General features: G+C 36.4%; 1 pseudogene; it reads right to left on the bottom strand.

Annotated features, from left to right (window-relative positions):
* Positions 1 to 15,531: 15,531 nt before the first annotated feature.
* Positions 15,532 to 16,497, bottom strand: LOC100667939 (geranylgeranyl transferase type-1 subunit beta-like; annotated as a pseudogene).
* Between the last annotated feature and the right edge of the window lie 553 nt (positions 16,498 to 17,050).

The raw sequence follows: 17,050 nt of genomic DNA on the forward strand, positions 1-17,050 counted from the left end.
CAAGGAACACACAGATAAAGCAATCAAAGAAATTAAAAAGGTTATTCAGGAACATAATAAGAAATTTAATAAGCTGAAAAAATCCATAGACAGCAATCAGAAATTCAGAAGATTAACAATAAAATTACAGAATTAGACAACTTAATTGAAAGTCAGAGGAGCAGAATTGAGCACGTGGAAGGCAGAATTTCTGAACTTGAAGATAAATCACTTGGCACTAATATATTTGAAGAAAAATCAGATAAAAGAATTTAAAAAAATGAAGAAAACTTAAGAATCATGTGGGACTCTAGCAAGAGAGATAACATACGAGTGACTGGAGTATCAGAACAGGGAGGGATAACAGAAAATACAGAGAGAATTGTTGAAGATTTGTTGGCAGGAAACTTCCCTGATACCATGAAAGATGAGAAGATATCTATCCAAGATTCTCATCAAACTCCACATAAGGTAGATGTTAAAAGAAAGTCACCAAGACATAGTCAAACTTGCCAAAACCAAAGATAAAGAGAGAATTTTAAGAGCAGCTCGGGATAAAAAGTCACCTATAGAGGAGAGTCAATAAGAATAAGCTTGGACTACTCAGCAGAAACCATGCAGGCAAAAAGGCAATGGGATGACTCTTGTAAAAAAATGAAGGAAAAAAATTGCCAACCAAGAATCTTTTATCCAGCAAAACTGTCTCTCAAACATGAAGGTGAAATTAGGCCATATCCAGATAAACAGAAGTTTAGGGAATTTGTAAAAATCAAAACAAAACTACAAGAAATACTAAAGGGAGTTTTCTGGCTAGAAAATCAATAATATAAGGTATCAACCCAAGACTAGAACAGTGGGCAGAGAAATCAGAAGTCAACCCAGACAGGGAACTCACAAAAATAAAACAAGATAAAAAAAAAAAAAAAAAGCTCAAAACAGGGAAACAACGATGTTATTATGTAAAAGAAGACAACATTAAAACAATAAACGGGGACTAAGAAATGTAGCCATAGATCTTCCATATGGAGAGGAAGACAAGGTGATACAAAGAAATAAAAGTTAGGTTTAAATTTAGAAAAATAGGGGTAAATAATAAGGTAACCACAAAGGAGACAAATTATCCTGGTCATCAAAATAAAATACAAGAAAAAAAAAAGACTCAGCAGTAACAAAATCAACAACAACGAATATGAGGAAAGGAGAATATATAAAGATAATCTACTTAGCACATAAAATTAAGTGGGAAAAAGAAAGTGTCAACAATACACAAAAAAGACATCAAAATGATAGTGCTGAATTCACACCTATCCATAATTATGATGAATGAAAATGGACTAAATGCACCGATAAAGACACAGAGAGTGGCAGAATGGATTAAAAAACCTGATCCGTCTATATGCTGCCTACAAGAGACACACCTTAGACTTAGAGACACAAACAAATTAAAACTCAAAGGATGGAGAAAAATGTATCAAGCAAACAATAATTTAAAAACAGCAGGAGTGGCAATATTAATTTCTAACAAAATAGACTTTAAAGTTAAGTCCATCACAAAGGATAAGGAAGTACACTACATAATGATAAAAGGAACAATATACCAAGAAGATATAACCATATTAAATATTTATGCACCCAATGATAGGGCTGCAAGACACAGAAAACATACTCTATCAGCACTGAAAAGTGAGATAGACAGGTCCACAATAATAGTAGGAGGCTTTAACACACCACTTCCAGTGAAAGACAGGACATCGAGAAAGAAGCTCAATAAAGACATAGAAGATCTAAATGCCACAATCAACCAACTTGACCTCATAGACATATACAGAACACTCCACCCAATGGCAGTCAAGTACACTTTCTTTTCTAGTGCACGGGGAACATCTTCTAGAATAGACCACACATTAGGTGATAAAGCGAGCCTTAGCGGAATCCAAAACATTGAAATATTACAAAGCATCTTTTCCAACCATAAGGCTATAAAAGTGGAAATCAATAACAGAAAAAGCAGGGAAAAGAAATCAAACACTTGGAAACTGAGCAATACCCTACTCAACAAAGACTGGATTATAGAAGACATTAAGGAGGAAATAAAGAAATTCAGAGAATCCAATGAGAATGAAAACACTTCCTTTCAGAACCTTTGCAACACAGGGAATGCAGTGCTCAGAGGTCAATTTATTTCAGTAATGCACACATCCAAAAAGAAGAAAGGACCAAAATCAAAGAATTATCCCTACAACTTGAACAAATAGAAAGAGCAACAAAAGAAACCTTCAGGCTCCAGAAGAAAGCAAATAATAAAAATTAGAGCAGAAATAAATGAAATAGAAAACAGAAAAACAATTGAAAGAATTAAGAAGACCAAAACCTGGTTCTTTGAAAAAATCATCAAAATCGATAAACCATTGGCCAAACTCACAAAAGAAAAACAGGAAATGAAGCAAATAACCTGAATAAAAAATGAGATGGGCAATATTACAACAGGCCCAACTGAAATTAAAAGAATCATATTAGATTACTATGAAAAATTGTACTCTAACAAATTTGAAAACCTAGAAGAAATGGATGAATTCCTAGAAACACACTACCTACCTACACTAACACAAACAGATGTAGATCAACTAGATAGACCCATAACCAAAGAAGAGATTGAAAAGGTAATAAAAAAATCCCAACAGAAAAAAGCCCTGGCCTGGGTGGCTTCACTGCAGAGTTCTACCAAACTTTCAGAGAAGAGGTAACATAACACCACTACTACTAGCGGTGTTTCAGAGCATAGAAAAGGACAGAATACTACCAAACTCATTCTATGAAGCCAGCATATCCCTGATGCGAAAACCAGGTAACACACCACAAAAAAAAAAAAAAAAAAAGAAAATTACAGACCTATATACTTCATGAACTTAGATGTAAAAATCCTCAACAAAATTCTAGCCAATAGAATTCAACAACATATAAAAAAAAAAATTCACCATAACCAAGTAGGATTCATACCAGGTATGCAGGGATGATTCAACATTAGAAAAACAATTAATGTAATCCATCATATAAATAAAACAAAAGACAAAAATCACCTGATTTTTCAATTGATGCAGAAAAGGCATCTGACAAAGTTCAACACCCATTCACTTAAAACAAAATAAAAAAAAAAAACTTTTTGGACACAGCAAAAGCAGTTCTCAGAGGGAAACTCATAGCAATAAATGCCTACATTAAAAAAGAAGAAAGATTCAACATCAATAACTTAAACAAACAACCTGTCAAAATAGAAAAATAAGAGCAAAAGAAGCCAAAAGCTACCAGGAAAAAAGGAAATTATAAAGATTGGGGCAGAAATAAACAATAATAAAAACAATAGAAAGAGTCAACATAACCAAAAGGTAGTTGTTCGAAAGAATCAATAAAATAGACAAACCTCTAGATAGATTGACAAAAGGAAAAAACAAGAAGAGGCAAATAACCAAATTAATAAACGCAACTGGGGACATTACAGCTGATCTAACTCAGATAAAGTTGATCATTACAGATTACTATGAAAAAGCGTACTCCAACAAATTTGAAAACCTTAATAAGATGGACAAATTCCTAGAAATACACCACCTGCCTAAACTTAAACAAACTAAGGCAGAAAATCTAAGAAGATCTATTACAAAACAAGAGATTGGAGATGTCATTAAAAAAAACTGTCAACAATAACAACAAAAAGAACAAATAGCTACCCTACGGAATTCTATCAAACATTCAGAGAAGAATTGATGATTTTAACTCAAACTCGTCTAAAACATAGCAGAGGAGGGACCAATCCCTAACTTTTTCTATGAAGCCAGCATAACCCTGATACCTAACACAAGGCTGTTTTGATTACAGAGGTTGTATAGTGTGTTTTGATATTGTGGCATGTGAAGCCTTCTGTTTTCTTCTTCTTCAATATTACTTTGAATATCTGTAGTTTCTTTTCTTTCCATGTGAAGTTGGTCATTAGTTTTTTTGTTTATTTTCCTTTCATTTCAGTAAAGAACATTGTTGGGATTTGCATCGGATTGCATTGTACCTGTAGGTCTCTTTAGGTCTTCTAATCCATCAGCATGAAATGTTGGTCTCTTTTAGTCTCTTGAAGTAGGTTTTTTAGTTTTTGCTTTGTTTTATAATTTTCATTGTCTAAATCTTGTATGTGCCTGGTTAGGTTACTTCCTAGGTATATGCCCTTGATTATGTTCAGAAATTTCCCTTCTATTCTATTTTGCTGAGAGTTTATTTCAGAAAAGGTGTTGAATTTTATCAAATGTGTTTTCTATGTCAATCAATGTGATAATATGCTTTCTTTTTTTCTTTTTTGTCTGTGGTGGATTGCATTACCAATTTTATAATGTTGAACAACCGTTGTAGCCCTGGTATGAATGCCACTTTGCATGGTGTATGATTTTTTTTTTTTTTGATATGTTGCTGAATTATGTTGGCTAGAATTTTGTGGAAATTTTTGCTTCTATGATCATGAGGGATACAACCAAAACAGACTCATTGCCATCGAACTGATCCCAGGTAGTGGTCTGTAATTTTCCTTTTTGCTGATGCCTTTGCATCAGGGTTATGCCGGCTTCATAGAAAGAATTAGGGAATGATTCTTCCTATTCTATGTTTTTGAAGAATTTGAGTAGAACTGGTGTCAGTTATCTGAATGTTTGGTAGAATTTCCCAGTGTAGCCATCTGGTCCTTTGTTTTACTTTATTTTATTTTTTTGTTCGTGGAAGTTTTTTTTTTTTTTAAATGACACCTTCAATCTCTTCTTTTATAATGGGACTGTTTAGATTTTTACTTCTGTTTGTGTACGTTTAGGTAGGTAGTCTGTAGGAATTGTCCATTTTATTTAGGTTATCAAATTTCTTGAAGTACAATTTTTCATAGTAATTTGTAATAACCCTCTTTACTCAGTTGGATCAGATGTAATGTCTCCAGTTTTGTTTCTTAATTTGGTTGTCTTGTCTAGTTTTGTTTTATTTTATTGTCGCTCTAGCTAGTGGTTGTTCTGTTTTACTGATCCTTTCAAAGAATGAACTTCTCGTTTCGTTGATTCTTTCTATAGATTTTATAATTTCTATTTATTTGTACCCTGATCGTTATTATGTCCTATTTTCTGGTAGCTTTAGGCTTCTTTTGCACTTCCTTATAAATTGGATCAAGTAGTTTAAGTTCTTGATTTTGGATCTTTCTTCTTTTTAAATGTAGGCATTTATTGCTATAAGTTTCCCTCTGGGAACTACTTTTCCTGTGTCTCAAGGGTTTCGATATGTTGTGTTTTCATTTTCATTTGATTCTCAGAATTTTTTTTTAATTTTATTTTTGACCCAATAGTTTATTGTTGTTGTTAGATGTTATCAAGTAAGTTCCAACAGATGGCAACCCTTTGTACAACAGAAGGAAACACTGCGTGGTCCTGCAGTATGCCCACAACTGATGTTAACTTGAGCCCATTGTTGCAGCCACTGTGGCAATCCATCTTGTTGAGGGTCGTCTTATTTTTCATTGACCCTGTACTTTACCAAGCATGATGTCCTTCTCCAAGGACTGATCTCTCCTGATAAGTCCAAAGTATGTAAGACATAGTCTCGCCATCCTTACTTCTAAGAAGCATTCTTGTTGAACTTCTTCCAAGACAGACTTTTTCTTTCTTTTGACAGTTCATGGAATATTCAATACTCTTCACCAACACCACAATTCAAAGGTGTCAATTGTTTTTTTTTTTTTTTTTTTTTGTCTTGCTGATGTGATGTTCAGCTTTCTCATGCATATGATGCAATTGAAAATGTCATGGCTCGGGTTAGGTGCATCTTAGTCTTCAAGGTGACATCTTTGCTTTTCAACATTTTAAAGAGGTCTGTTGCAGCCAATTTGCCCAATAATGCATCTTTTGATCTTGACTGCTGCTTCCATGGGTGTTGATTCTGGATCCAAGTAAAACGAAATCCTTGACAACTTCAATCTTTTCTCCATTTATCATGATGTTGCTTACTGGTCCTGATGTGAGTATTTTTGTTCTATGTTGAGTTGTAATACATACTGAAGGTTGTGGTCTTTGATCTTCATCAGTTCTCTTCAGTTTCAGCAAGCAAGGTTGTCTCATCTGCATAATGCAGGTTGTTAAAGAGTCTTCCACCAATCCTAACCCCCCATTCTTCTTCATATAGCCCAGGTTCTCAGATTATTTGCTCAGCATACAGATCAATAGGCATGGGGAAAGGATACAGCCCTGACGAACACCTTTCCTGACATTAAACCACACAGTATCCCTTTGTTCTGTCTGAATAACTGCCTCTTGATCTATGTACAGCTTCTTCATGAGCACAATTAAGTGTTCTGGAATTCTCATTCTTCACAATGTTATCTATAATTTGTTATGGTCCACACAGTCGAATGCCTTTGCATAGTCAATAAAACACAGGTAGACCTCTTTCTGCTATTCTCTGCTTTCAGCCAAGATCCATCTGACATCAGCAATGATACCCCTGGTTCCACGGTCTCTTCTGAATCCGGCCTGAGTTTCTGGCAGCTCCTTGTCAATATACTGCTGCAGTCACTTTTGAATGATCTTCAGCAAAATTTTACTTGTGTGTGATATTAATGATATCGTTCAGTAAATTCTGTATTCGGTTGGATCACCTTTCTTGGGAATAGGCATAAATATGAATCTCTCCCAGTGATATATATGGCCAGGTGGCTGTCTTCCAAATTTCTTGGTGTAGACAAGTGAGCACTTCCAGTGTTACATCCATTTGTGGAAACATCTCTATTGATATTTCTGTCAATTCCTGGAGCCTTGTTTTTCACCAACATATTTAGTGCAGCTTGGACTTCTTTCGTAAGTGTCATCGATTCCTGTTCATATGTTACCTCTTGAAATGGTGCAACATTGACCAATTCTTCTCGGTATAACAACTCTGTACATTCCTTTCATTGCCTTTTGATGCTTCTTGCATCATTTAATGTTTTCTCCAAAGAATCCTTCACTATTGCAACTTGAGGATTGAATTTTTTCTTCACTTCTTTCAGCTTGAGAAATGCTGAGTGTGTTCTTGCCTTTTGGTTTTCTATCTCTAGCTCTTTGCACATGTCGTTATAATACTTAGTCTTCTCAGGGTGCCTTTAGAAATCTTGTTCAGTTCTTTTACTTCATCAGTTCTTCCTTTTGTTTTAGCTGCTTGACATTCGAAAGCAAGTTTCAGAGCCTCCTCTGACATTCATTTTGTTCTTTTCTTTCTTTTCTGCTTTTTCAATGACCTCTTGCTTTCTTCATGTGTGATGTCCTTGATGTCATTCCAGAGCTTGTCTGGTCTTCGGTCACTAGTGTTCAATGCACCAAATCTATTCTTGAAATGGTCTCTAAATTCAGGTGGGATATATTCAAGGTCGTGCTTTGGCTTTTGTGGATTTGCTCTGATTTTCTTCAGTTTCAACTTGAACTTGCATCTGAGAAATTGATGTTCTGTTCCTCAGTTAGCCCCTGCCCTTGTTCTGACTGATGATATTGAGCTTTACCATCATCTCCTTCCACAGATGTAGTCGATTTGATTCTTGTGTGTTCCATCTGGCGAAGTCCATATGTATAGTCACGATTTATTTTGGTGAAAAAAGATATTTGCAATGAAGACATCATTAGTCTTGCAAAATTCTATCATTCAATCTCCAGCATTGTTTCTATCACCAAGGCCATATTTTCTAACTACCAATCCTTCTTTGTTTCCAACTTTCACATTCCAATCACCAGTAATTATCAACGCATTCTGATTGCATGTTTAATCAGTTTCAGACTGCAGAAGCTGATAAAAATCTTAAATTTCTTCATCTTTGGCCTTAGTGATTGGTGCATAAATTTGAATAGTAGTCAGTTAACTGGTCTTTCTTGTAGGCATATGGATATTATCCTAGCACTGAACAGTGTTGTACTTCAGGAGAGATTTTGAAATGTTCTTTTTGACTATGAATGCAAGAGTTGTCATCCTGGCATAGTAGACTATATGATTGTCCAATTCAAAATGGCTAACACCAGTCCATTTCAGCTCAATAATGCCTAGAATATTGACGTTTATGTGTTCCATTTCATTTTTGACTATTTCCAATTTTCCTAGATTCATACTTTGTACATTCCAGGTTCAAATTATTAATGAATGTTTGTAACTATTGCTTCTTATTCTGAGTTGTCCCATATCAGCAAATTAAGGTGCCAAATGCTTTACTCCATCCACATCGTTAAGGTCGACTCTACTTTGAGGAGGCAGTATTTGAGTGCCCTCCAACATGGGGGACTCATCTTCCAGCACTATATCAGACAATATTCTGTGGCTATTCATAAGGTTTTCACTGGCTAATTCTTTTCAAAAGTAGGCTGTTGGGTTCTTCTTCCTAGTCTGTGTTAGTCTGGAAGCTCAGCTGAAACCTGTCTTCCATGAGTGATTCTGCTGATATCTAAATACTGGTGGCATAGCTCCCAGCATCACAGCAACAGGCAAGCCCCCACAGTACGACAAACTGACAGACACATAGGGGTGGCTATGTCTTAGCCAAAATTTTTTTCCCAATCTGCATGTTCTCTTTTTACTCTTTTAGAGAAATCTTTTGTTAAGAAGAAGTGTTTAATTTTTAGGATATTCCATTTATCTAGTTCTTCTTCTGCTATTTCTGCATTTTTAGTTATTTTCTCCATTTTTTAAAGTTGATCAATAATGCTATCTCCACTCAATGGCTAATATTAATAGGTCTAACAAAACTATATTATCTAAAATAAACTTCAATATACCTTATTTGATTTTGAAATTATATATGGTATTGATGAATAAAAATGCATTATTAATGGAAGCAATAAAATTATTGTCAAACTTATTTGTCTCATTTCTCTGTCTTTCATTTAATTATTTTTAATATGAGTCACTTATAAGGAGTTTTCACAGCATGTATAAATTTTGCACCAAAATATAGGAGTACATACACTATGTGTGTTCCTCTATCATTTACCTCCACTTACTGCCAATTTGTCATTCATTAGAATGAATTTTTTTTAAGCCAATATAGCTGTAAAATCCCATCTTGGCACACAAGGATTAGTCTATCCTTTAAAACACCACAATGTTGGTGCTTGAAGTGATGTCATAAGGATGACTTTGAAAAATATAAATTATTCAAAAGATTCTTTCCTGTGTTGTTAATCACAAAGCAAAGTACTTGTACAACTTATTTTTCTAATGCTATCGTAGACGATATGCTTCTAAATTGCTTATTATAGGAATATAGAATACAATTAATATTTGTAAACTGATTTTTGTATTCAATCTGTTACATTCTCTTAACAATAGTTTTAGATTTTTTTATTCACACAGACATGTCATTTATAAGTTATGACAGGTTTTCTCTTTTCCAATTCATATACCGCATGAGTGAAAATAAAGTTCTCATGGGCTTCCTCAGATTCTGCAGATGCAGCAGGGAATTAGACACTCAGTATCCTTGCGTGTGTGGGAGCTTACATTTGAGTGGGAACTTATAGTCAAGAAAATTCCAAGAGTGTGCTATGGTAGGAAGTGGCTACTTTAGACAGGGCTCAGGGAAGACCTCTCTGAGGAGGTGGCCTTTAAGCAAATCCAGTCTGACTATCAAGACGGAGTGGACCATGCTAAGGAGAGCAGGAAGGGCATTCACGGCAGGAGTAGCACCCAGCGCAAAGGGTCTAAGTTGGTAAAAAAAAAAAATTTGTGTTCCACATACGGAATCTGTTCTGACTCATAGCAACCCTATGAACAACAGAATGAAACACTGCCCAGTCCTGTGCCATCACACAATTGTGTGTTGTGCTTGAGCCCATTGCTGCTGCCACTGTATCAATCCATCTTGTTGAGGGTCTTCCTATTTTTCGCTGGTCCTCTACTTTATCAAGCACGTTCTCCTTCTCCAGGGACTGATCCCTTCTGATAACATGTCCAAAGTATGTGAGACGTAGTCTCACCATTCTTGTTTCTAAGGAGCTTTCTGGCTTTACCTCTTCCAAGACAGATTTGTTCGTTCTTCTGGCAGTCCACGTTATATTCAATATTCTTCACCAACACAATTCAAAGGTGTCAATTCTTCTTTTTCAACTGCCACATATGTATGCAAATGGTGGACGATGAATAAGGAAGACTGAAGAAAAATTGACATTCCACGTAAAGGTACGCATTTCTAAACAAGTGTTCTAGCCATAAATATCACTCATCAAATTTTTGTGAAGTCACAAAAAAAGTATTTAACCTTGGCACATTATCTTTGAGTTGGGTTTAACTGTATTAAGACAGAGCCGCACCATTGTGACTTAGAGAAAGATCGGTGTGTAAAATCTGCTTAAAATTACATAATCTCTCTTTTGCTTCATTTTTGTTATTTTTCCTGTTTTATTTTTCTACAAGAATTTAAAAGCACTTAAATTAAGAACACAAGGACCTCATTATCCTTAAAAGGGGAAACAATAAACAACAAATCTTGAGTGTAGACCAGACATTATAGAGAAACTAAGGAGTTTATGGAGCACATGGCCACCTCTCCGGTAGGCCAGCTGCAATCTGATATCCTTGGGGCAAATAGTCAAACCCTGGAGTTGCTATAATGTATCCCATTGTAAAATTTATTTACAAGCATATATTTCATATTTTCTTGTGGTGAATCATCAAAATTCTATTTGTGGCTTGCTTCTTTCTCTTGATTACAGAACCTAAGTACTGAAAAGAGAAGTCTTTCTGTGTGAAAAGTTTATACGAAAACTCAGCTACTACTTTGCAAAGTTCATCTGAAGACAACGCTCTCCAAAATTGAAAGCGAAACAAGCTGTGGTGGTGAAGATTGTGTATCGAGTTAGCTAAGCCACAATTCTCAAGTGATTTGGCAGTTATGATGTAGTTTGGCAGTTACGTAATTATGTAATCACTCCTTATGAAATCTGGTACAAGGTAATCACCTCCATGATAAGATATGTTATGAGCAGCCAATTGAAAGAGGGTTTCCTTGGGGGTGTGGCCTGCATCCAATAGAGGCCGACTCTCCAGAGAAGTTTTCTGGCTTTTGCAAGCCATATATCCTGTTCATCATTTTCCATACTAAGTATTCAAAATCAGCGTATGTTTTAGTTAAAGCGTATTTCAGATTTGACTAGCTATGTTTCAAGTGTTCAATATCCATATGTGGCTCATAGTGGCTACCATATTGGATACTGCAGGTTCACACTTTATGTGTTTCATCTGATTAAATCCACCTAACAATTAAGGGTAGTTGCTATCACATTTCTCATTTCACAAATGAGGAAACTCACCATAAAACCAGTAAACCAGTTGCCACAGATTTGACCACGGTTTGTGGCGATCCCATGTGTCAGAGCAGAACTATACTCTGCAGGATTTTCAGTGGCTTTTTTTTTTCCTGAAGTAGATCACCAGGCCTTTCTTCTGAGGCATGTCTGGGTAGACACAAACCTCCAACATTCCAGATGGCAGCCAAGGGCGTTAACCATTTACACCACCCAGGGACTCATGCCGATACTAACTCAATTGGTCTAAGACTCACAGTATAATAAGAAATAGGACCAGAATGCAAAGCTAAGGAGCCTCACTGGAAGCTGTGCTCCGTATGCATTGTGCCACATGCCTCCCAAGTTGTTTGGAGATATAAGTTCTTATGCTTTTAAAAATATCTTCAGAACCTGAAAAAGCCAGTGCAAATCTGTCTATTTTATGGACATTTGAAAGAAGGAAACTCAAATTCATTCACTTAAAAAATATTTATGGGGGGTCTACTTGTGTCATGTGCTGTTCTGGGCACTAGGGATGGAAGGGTACACATAGCTCCTGCCTCCAAGGAGGCATACATGAGAGACAGATATTGATTAAATAACTTCCTAGAAAGTTTTCTCGGGTCAGATATGTCTAAAAGGTATTGAGAAAGAGAAGGACAAGTTTAGGATTCAATCTCTAGGAAGCAAACTCCTTGATAGCTCGAACCAGATCTAATTTATTTTTGAATCCATGGTGCCTACTACGTGGTTGATGTTCAGAGGCTGTGTGCTGAATGAAAAATGCTACTCAGCCCATTAAAAAATTAGATAACGTGGTAAGGAAGTCAAAGTCTTATCTTCAGATTGTCCATATTGGCTGAAGAAGAGACCACTTATCTCTAACTGGAGAAGAATTTTAGTCCCTGAGCCATATTTTGTAGATAATTATGCCTTTTCCTCTTCATCTTCATTGAATCATCTCTTTCTTATTCCATTTCAAATTGGTGTTGCACTCAAGTAGCTTATTCTTGTTCATTGAAAATAAAAATTTATGGTTCATTACATGATAATAAATCAAGTTGGCATAATATGCTTTTTCTTTTATGAATTTCATTATCTATTCTTAGATATTCGTCTTGTCAGTACCACTATTTTACACTTTGGGATGTTCACACTTGGCCATTGACCAAAATTAAATACTGTAAGACAGCAGGGAGAATTCAGTGATTAAGAATCTTTATAAATTTTATTTTAGGAGGCAGGAGGAACAAAATGGGACTAGAACTGTCATGGTAGAAAAGTCATAGATACTCTTGTTACCTGGGAGAGAAAGATGTGTATATATTTACTTTTGTGGTTCCATAATAATAACCAGTTCCAACTCCAACTCTTGGAAAAACCCATGTGTTTCAGGGTAGAGCTGTGCTCCATTGGATTTTCAATGGCTCCAATCTTCCGGAAGTAGATCAACACCCGTTTCTTCTGAGAGGTCCATGGGAGAATTTGAACCACCACCTTTTCAGCTAGTAGCCAAGCACTTAATGGGTTGTACCAGCAAGAGACTCCTTGTAGTTGCAGAGTGCCCTTGTTCTTGTCTATGTTCAGATATGATCACAGGGTGGTCTTATTTGTGGCTGGACTCATCATACTTATAGGGTTCAGAATAGGCAACTTATGCATAATTCATGAGGTTTCTAAGAATAGACAGGCAATTTCAGGAACTAACGGCTGCAGTGGGGGTTGTAATATAGCAACTGGGACGTGTTCTTTGAAGGTATGATGAATGAATTTTATCTAAGGACAGTTTTGCAGCTTATTGCTCATGTCCAAATGGAGGGGCTGGTGGTTGTTGAGTAGTGAACTGACTTTGAGCAGAGAAGCAGTAAGATGATTTTAGGCTGTAACACAGAAATGCCTTATCAGCAACTCAAGGTCTGGGGAGTTGGAGGGAGTGTGATTAGAGAAGGAGGAACAGTTCAACCTTGTAGGTTATATTCTCTCTTCTAGTTTTCAGGGTCTTCAATCTTGAAGACAGATAAATCTATTGTTGCTCCCCATTCAGCTGATTGTTTGATATCTCTAATAGTTTAATTTGGAGCTTTTTCTGGCTTTCTCTGCCGAGGTTCCAGGCAGAATTGGATAGACTTCGAAGACACCATTTTGCGTTTACTACTGCATAGCTTGTTTTTTTCCAGTTCCATTTTTGTAAAGCTGCTTCTGTCTGTGTAGAGGCTTAAGTCTGGATTTTAAGTGGGACAATCAGAGAAGTCTGGCTGACTGGGATAGACTCTTTCAATAGTTTGGAGGAAATCACAAATTACTGATATCCAGCCCCATCCCAGACTAATGAAATTGGCATCTCTGAAGGATGGGGTTTAGGTATTCATTTGTTTGAACAGGGTTTATGGTGATTCTAACCTTCAGCCTGGAATCGAGGACTTCTGGTCTTTGGATGTTTGCTAGGTAGATATCCTGACATTCTTCTTTCTCTTTTCAGGTGCAATACACTGTGCAGATATGTATAAATAAATAGATATTAATTTACAACACAACATAAAGAAAACAAAAATCCTCACAACTGGACCAATGAGCAATATCACGATAAACGGAGAAAAGGTTGAAGCTGTCAAGGATTTCATTTTACTTGAATCCACAATCAACAGCCATGGAAGCAGCAGTCAAGAAATTAAAAGACGCATTGCATTGGGTAAAACTGCTGCAAAGGGCCTTTTCAAAGTGCTGAAGAGCAAAGATGTCACCCTGAAGACTAAGGTGCTCCTGACCCAAGCGATGGTATTTTCAATTGAATCATATACATGTGAAAGCTGGACAATGAACAAGGAAGACGTAAGAAGAGTTGACGCCTTTGAATTGTGGTGTTGGTGAAGAATATTGAATATACCATGGACTGCCAAAAGAACGAACAAATCTGACTTGGAAGAAGTACAACCAGAATGCTCCTTAGAAGCAAGGATGGCGAGACTGTGTCTCACATACTTTGGACATGTTGTCTGGAGGGTTCAATCCCTGGAGAAGGACATCATGCTTGGCAGAGTATACGGTCAGCAGAAAAGAGGAAATCCCTCAACGAGGTGGATTGACACAGTGGCTGCAACGACGGGCTCAAGCATAACAACGATTGTAAGGATGGCGCAGGACCAGGCAGTGTATCGTTCTGTTGCGTATAGGGTCGCTATGAGTCAGAACCGACTTGACAGCACCTAACAACAACAACAACAATTCAAGCTTGAGTAAAAAATTTCCAGATCAAACAAAAATGGCTAAAGTAATAGATCTCTCTGAAAGATAAGTGAACACAACTCAAAATCTGGTCTCTTATTTTGTTGCTTAAATGTAAAACATCCTACAAGAATGAAATTAAAGCAGATCCAAAAGTCTAATTCTTTTATGTAAGTTTTAAGTTTGTTTTCTTGTAATAGAAGACCATCATTTTTAAATAAAGCTGCACCATTCAGCTTAGTTGAGTGATACAATTTTTGTGCTTACATTTTTACTTATTTAGCTTGAAATCAGTATAAAAATTACTCATTTGAAATTACAGCTAATTCAGTTAAACTGGGGGCAAAAAACTAAAATCAAGTCGTTAAAAATAACAGGTTTAAAAATACAAATGTAATTTACAATATCACATATATCTAAAGAATAAACAAAACAGATTATCTTTTCTTTAGTGTATGAAACATTATTTTCTCCCCCAAAAGATAAACAAGGCAACAAATAATTTGAGATTAAAATCAAACATACTTGGTGTTCCACCCAGCATAGCTCAGAAGTTTCCCTTTACGATTACGTGCAAATTACTTTTCTCTCAGTTATGGTGACTTTAATACTTAATAGAATCTTATTTCCACAGTGTCCCTTTAGAAAATGATTTTACTACTCAAGCCTATTTATTCTTACCATAAAGTCATTAATTTCATTTATATAGGCTCTACAGGTTTAATTGGCACACTTCACTTAAGAATAACAAAATAAATCATTAAAATAATTATGGGACTATCTGTTTTCAAAGACTAATCCCAGATACTTAAATCTTCAAGCAATTTTCTACCATCAATAATCATCAAACTTTAAAAACAATCACTAATTTTTCACTGGAATATTACCAATTTTATATGAAGTGTAAACTGTTTTGAAGTTTTGTGGCCATTTTATAATATGATCCAATTTGTACCAAAGAGTTTCTGATTTTTTAACTTTATTTTTAAACTAGTTATTAAAAAAAAAAAAAAAGGCTACTGCCTCAAGCCCATACCCCAAAATGACATCATCACAGGATTTGATTGTATGACCCCACCTCTGAAAAAAAGGGCATACTTGGTTATATATGGTTTTGAATCTTGGCCTACGGTTATGCTACAAATCCCCCACATCGCCCCAATCTAATGTCAATCATGTGGAGATATGCACATTCTCTGAACATTGTTTAGAAGCCTTGGTTTTCCAATATGCTTGAGATCTCCAAGGCATTTAGAAGTCTGTGTCCTTACATTCAGGGCAGGGTGTATTTTTCAAATTCTACTTTCCTCCATTAGTGACAGGCCACAAATCCCAAAGTTTGCATGCAAAGCATCTGGATGACTACATAACCACTTGCCAAGTCCTTCTACAGGGCAATCTTGGGATGGTAAGATGTAATTTTTATTTTTTCCAAGTTAGCGCATTAGAAAATTTTCAGAGTTGTTTCCAACCATAAAGAATAACAGGTTATGTAGGTTAATCAGGTCTTCCATGGTAATCATTTTTTGCCTCTTTATATACCACCTCTTTATCCTGTTCAGTTCCTTTTCTGAAAAACTTTTTTTCGGCTTTACCCATCAGACACAGTGAAGCTATGCCACAAAAAGTGGCTCCCCCATGAGATAAGTGCCCAGCCCCCTGTGCAAGTCCATCGTCATAGGATATACTTCTTCTAATGTAGTCAATAGCTGTTCTCATATCCATGGCTGACAGCTGTTGAGCATATAACAACCACAGAAAGCATAGCACACAAATTGCATATCATTTTGATTTCCTCCAGAGAGAGCACAAAAACTCCCCTCTTCTAGCAAAAGGGTTCTCAAGCCTCGTAAACAAGCTTCTTTATTTAATCTGTTTAAGTTGTCTCTGAGAATAACTAAGCATGAAAGCCCAGTCAGGTTGTTGCTATGTGGCCACTGTCATAAGGATGAGCTGCCCCAGGATTCTTTGATAGATTGATTGGGATACTCAGGTATCAACAGCTTGGGAAGCCACAGCAAGTTACATTTAATCCTGCTGGTCTCCAACAACGAATACAAGCCTGAAAGATTAGGAAGTGGCACTGGAAGAAAGAAACACGCAGGTCCTGCCAGGAAATCCAGCCATTCTTCCTAACTCCTCCCTGCTGACTGCTTGCCCCCGGAGGAAGATTGATGATAAGAAGCTTCCTCCAGAGCTGACAGAGAGAATGCCTTCCCTGGATCTGACGGCCTGAATTTAGACTTCTAGCCTACTAGACTGTGAGAGAATAAACTTCTGTTTGCTGAAATGATCCACTTGTGGTATTTCTGTTATAGCAGCACTAGATGACTTAGACATCAGGTCAGATGGCAGAATCTTGGCTCATGGGCTTCGGACGTTGGCAAATATCAAGATCAGCAGGTAAGATGGCAGGCTACTCCCTCACAGGCTGCCAAGGTGGAAAAATTCCAATACTGGTAGACAATAGAGCAGGCTGCTGGCTCAAGTCCTAAGAACAGGAGATCAGATGATAATGAGCCAGATACAGGATCCAGAGGGAGCAAAAA

Source organism: Loxodonta africana, chromosome 6, assembly GCF_030014295.1.
Source record: "Loxodonta africana isolate mLoxAfr1 chromosome 6, mLoxAfr1.hap2, whole genome shotgun sequence".
NCBI lineage: Eukaryota > Metazoa > Chordata > Mammalia > Proboscidea > Elephantidae > Loxodonta > Loxodonta africana.